Source organism: Pyxicephalus adspersus, chromosome 2 (genome assembly GCF_032062135.1).
Source record: "Pyxicephalus adspersus chromosome 2, UCB_Pads_2.0, whole genome shotgun sequence".
NCBI lineage: Eukaryota > Metazoa > Chordata > Amphibia > Anura > Pyxicephalidae > Pyxicephalus > Pyxicephalus adspersus.
Window position 1 is genome coordinate 64,185,059 of NC_092859.1, and position 5,111 is coordinate 64,190,169.

A 5,111-nucleotide genomic window follows, 5' to 3' on the forward strand; every position below is an offset into this window, starting at 1 on the left:
TAAAAGTACCAGGCTTCCACTTCCTATGTTCTATTGTCCAAAGGACATAAACATCTTCATGCATTTTTGTTGTCCTTTCAATTTCAGAATGCTTTGAGTTTGTTGTTTATTATAGAAATTGCTCGATCAAAATAATTTCTGGTTGTCATTATATATACTTTAAACAAACAATCCTTAAGAATAAACTGCAAAAGATAAAAACAAGTAGGGAAGTTTTTTAAACCTTTGTCAAGTCTTTCAGTTTAAGCTGCGGCAATTCCACTCCTATTGGCCATGAGACACAAAGTAGGAGGAAACCTTACATTTTAAAATTTTCCTACATGAAGGAAGTGAGAAGGTGTGACTTTGGTGCCCAGCGTCAAAGTATTCCACAGGAGTACAGGGGAGTCACAATTGTGGAGCTCATCAAGAAAGAAGGAAGCACACTGGGCCTGACCATTTCAGGGGACACGGACAAAGATGGCAAACTTAGGGAATCCAATCTGAGGCCGGAAAGCCTGGCAGCAAAGAGTGAACAGCTAAATATTGACAAATAAATAGTCAGTGAATAAAATCAACTTTACAAAACTCCGCCATGAAGAGATCATCAGTTTGCTGAAGAACGTAGAGGAGAGAGTGGTTCTGCAGGTGAAGTACGATTTACCCCCAACCACTCCAGATAACACTGCGGCCATCATCCCAAAGACGCTGGAAATCACACTCTGCTAAGAGGGCAACAGCTTGGGCTTCGTAATGAGAGGAGGGGCACAAGACTACTGGCACAAGTCCAGGCCTTTGGTCATAACCTACGTGAGGCCGGGAGGACCAGCAGATAGGGAAGGTACTTTGAAAATTGGTGACTGCATCCTGTGCGTGGATGGAATCTCCCTCCACAATGTCCCCCTCTCCAACGCCCCTGCTATCCTCCGGCAGTGCAGCCAGGAAGGTCGTCTTCCAAATCGAATATGATGTCCCCCCTATGGACACTGTGACAAATGCGTCAGGACCTCTACTGGTGGAAATTGCTAAAACTCCAGGCTCCACACTGGGCCATTCCCTGAGCACAAGCACTTATCAGACCAAGCAGGTGATAATCATTGACAAGGTTAAGTTAGCCAGCGTGGTGGACAGGTGTGGAGTGCTGCACCCTGGAGATCAGATTCTGTCCATCGATGGCACCAGTACAGAGCATTGCACGGTGATGGAAGCCACGCAGCTCCTGGCCAGCACCACAGAGAACATGAAGCTGGAGATCCTGCCAGTCCATCAAAGTCAGCTTTCTCTTCGGCCACCAGAGACCGTTAAGGTACAGAAAAGTGAGCACCACCACTGCTGGGTCCCCTGCGTAAACTACTGCCATACCAACCTCCCTGGGCACTGCAAAACCCCCACTTGGAATCTGCCTTCCAATCAAGACCACTGCAAGTCATTAGTTGCCACTAATTTCTCCTCTTCGTCATCGGCGGGCACTCCTGGATTTAGTAGAAGTCAAAATTCTAACACCTTACCCTGCACTGCACACCAGATGAGTCCTAGGACAACTATGACTAGGAGAAAGGACCACAAGAGTTCCTTGTCCCTTTTTTCTAGTACAGGGGGATCGTGGCGGTCAGATCATACATACGGAAACCACAGAAATAATCCTACGATCAGACCCTTTAAACAGCTTTGGAATCCAGCTTCAGGGTGGGATATTTGCAACAGAGGCGCTGTCATTGTTAGGATTCGTTGAGCCAGACAGCCCAGGCGAAAGGTGAGGGCTCCTGCAAGTTGGGGATAGATTGCTCTCAATCAATGGGATATTAACAGAAGATGGGACACTGGAGGAGGTTTTTACCTCTTTCCAGCTTCCAGATTCAGCTTTGTACAATAAGATTGTGCTAGAGATTAAATACAATGTTGCAGAGTCCATATTTCCGAGCGTTTGTACGTTTCATGTCAAGCTGCCGAAGAAGAGAGGAGTAGAGCTGGGCATCACAATCAGCTCGAGCAGAAAACCAGAAAAACCTCTAATAATTTCTGACATTAAGAAGGGCAGTGAAGCACACAGGACCGGCACCTTGGAGCTAGGTATAAAGCTGTTGGCCATCGACAACACCCGTCTTGTTAACTGTTCGATGGTCAAACTCAGTCAAACTGAGGATACGCAAGGACGAACACAACTCTGATGAGCAAGAGACAACCAGGCCATTATCTACACGGAAGAGCTAAAGAGATATTGGGGGCCTCTGGGAATCACAATCTTGGGGACTGAAGAGCCATTTGATCCCATTGTCATTTCAGGTTTCACCAAAAGAGGGCTGGCTGAGACTACTGGAGCCATCCATATTGGGGACCCCATTCTAGCCATTAACAATGTCAGTCTGAAGGGGAAGCCATTAAGCGAAGCGATTAACTTGATATAGATGGCGGGAGAGACGGTGACCCTAGATAAAAATAAAGAAGCAGGCAGAACGACCTCACTCACAAAAGCTCTCAGATGAAGTGAATGAAGAAAGAAGACTTGATGGACTCTCAGAAAGCCAGACCTCGAGTCATGGGATGGCTCCGCCATTGGAACAGGATATAGCAGTCAGGGGAACTTCATTCATCAGGCTGTAGGCCTCTCTCTGTACCCACACGAGTGGAGAGCCAGTCGGCAGAGGATGAACACGCCACCCGTGGAGCACAGAAAAAGCTAACCGTTCTTGGATGGAAGCTTCAATGAGGAGGAGTGGGACAAGCCAGCCCGATACCCCAGCCAACCCAACGGCCTTGAGACAGAGCACGACGAAAGCTTCTGGCGAGTCTTTGGAGCGGCTTTGGAAGATCTGAAGACCTGCGGACAGTCTGAGCTTTTGAGGGAAATTGAGGCATCCATCATGACGGGCAGTGTACAAAGTTTGGGCCTGGATGGCAGCAAACTGATACATGAAAACTCCAATCAGAGTAGCCGATTCCTACATCGGAGGGCAAGTTTGCACCACTCTAGAAACATCCCTAAAGAAGACAGCAAGCTCAACCAAACCCAAAAATCATAAAAGATGAGGGGCAAGATGTTTGCTCCAGCGCTGAGTTACTCAAGGTGACTGTTATGAAGGACTTGGAGACAGATGACTTTGGGTTCAGCGTCTTAGATGGCCTTGTAGAGAAAGGTGTGTACGTGAACATGATCCGACCTGGTGGTCCAGCAGACAGGAGTGGTCTCCAGCCTTACGATCAGATCCTGCAGGTAAACCACATGAGCACCAGAGATTTTGACTGTTGCCTGGCCATGCCTCTTATGTCCGATGCTGGGTACAGGCTAGATCTTATCATCAGTCCGAGTTCTTCATCAGGGGGTCCACGGGAGGATGCCATCAAACGCCAAACTAGCGTGGAATCCAAAACAAGCCCAATGAAATATGTATCAGAGGGAAATCTGTAGCTCTTTTTATTTCTTTTCATTTTTTCCATATTACACCGACAATGCCAACAAGAGTGAGCTATGATGCACTTTGGACTGTTGTTTTTGTGAAATGGACCCTTGCACCCTTGTGATTCCTGTATTCAAATCACATTTAGTTGCCAAACTTGCCGTCATAGAAATGAAAACCGTAAAAACAAAAAGGTGATAATGAATGTGAAAATGAAAACAAAAAGGTAATAGAAAATTATTCAAGAGGTTCACCTTTTCCTTCTTAGACCTGATAAATGGAAGTTTGAAATTTACAGCTTCATGATTTCCAATTAGGATGTTGAACTAATCAGTCTAATCTTCATGAAAATTATTTAGAAGCCTTGAGATTGTTTTGCAATGTTTTCTAATAGGGAAAAACTCCTTACAATGGTCCACCCACCAGATGCTGAGTTGGTTTTTCAAGTTTTGTGCATTAAAATGTATATTGTTTATTTTTATTTTTATCCATTTAGTGAACTATCGCCTCCTTGCATCTGAAGGAGCCATTTTTGTCAGCTGACCATCATTTTGTTACGTCAATGTGGTCAGCAGATTCTCTAGCAGAACAAGGCAAAACTTTACCCATCATTACCAATACGATGTGGTAGGTTCTTGGCTGCTTGCTTGTGAATATTCGGAATATTATGGTGGTATCCTGATTGCCTAGAGCAGTGGTCCCCAACCCTTTGGGTGTCACAGACTACTAAATGTACGGACTCATGCCCGGGGAACTACGTGTCACTCAAAGGGTAGAAAACTTCCCCCAGGGTGATGTCATGATGCCAGAACCCACCCACTCTCCCATTGCAGGCTCAGAGTGCGATGCATACGGAAGACAAGGTCCGTGGCTCTGGCCGGTGCACCTCCCCAAGCAGGGTCCGTTTCCTGACCCCTTTGGGGGGTGCACTGTCCAGAGCCATGAACAACAGATTGGGGACCGCTGGCCTAGAGAATTACTAGGCTGCCTTGAACTGAAGGATGGTTCACCTAGCAAAAAATACATTGAACAGAGCAGGGTGGGTACATGTTTAATCATAGCTGTTTTTATTTTCATTGGTGCTCCTTGTAAAAAATTGCTGTGGCTTCCAGTAAGGATGTTTCTTTTAAAGTTTAGGTTATCCCCTAACAGCTGTTTGCATGACCTGTTACTAATTATTCCACAGCCCCCTTTATTTCTGGTCGACCTATTGACTCTAATGGTGCTGGCTGGAGTCAGACTGGTTGTGTGCTGGGGATCCTCTAAGGAGGTGGGCAATCTCAGTTGGTCTCCAAGTCATTATGCCAACCCATTGGGATTGGTACAATGAGGTCTGAAGGAATAAAGGTAAGGGGAAGAGTTATAGGTAAGTAAAACCCCTATAGTAGTTTTGTATTTACATACACAATATCAGTGTTCTCCCCTAGCCCTTTTAGCTGGGTGCACCACCCAGCATTTTTCAGTAACCACCAGGCTGTTTGGGTGGTTGTTGAAAATTTGGCTCACAATACAGGGGCTGCCACTCACCTACAATTTCTTCCCACCTGGCCGAAAAAATTTTTTTGTTTGAACATGCATATGCGTATTCATGTACCGTATTTTTCGGACCATAAGACGCACTTTTTCCCCCCCAGAAGTGGGGGGAAAAAGTCCCTGCGTCTTATGGTCCAAATGTAGCCTCTGTGCCCGGGCCGTCTCTCCGGTATCCTCCCCAGCCGCTGTCCCGTCCCCCCTGTG

At 46.3% G+C, this 5,111-nt stretch overlaps 1 pseudogene; it reads left to right on the top strand.

Moving 5' to 3' along the window:
* Nucleotides 1-320: 320 nt before the first annotated feature.
* On the top strand, nt 321-3,385 carry LOC140322422 (glutamate receptor-interacting protein 2-like; annotated as a pseudogene).
* Nucleotides 3,386-5,111: the final 1,726 nt, after the last annotated feature.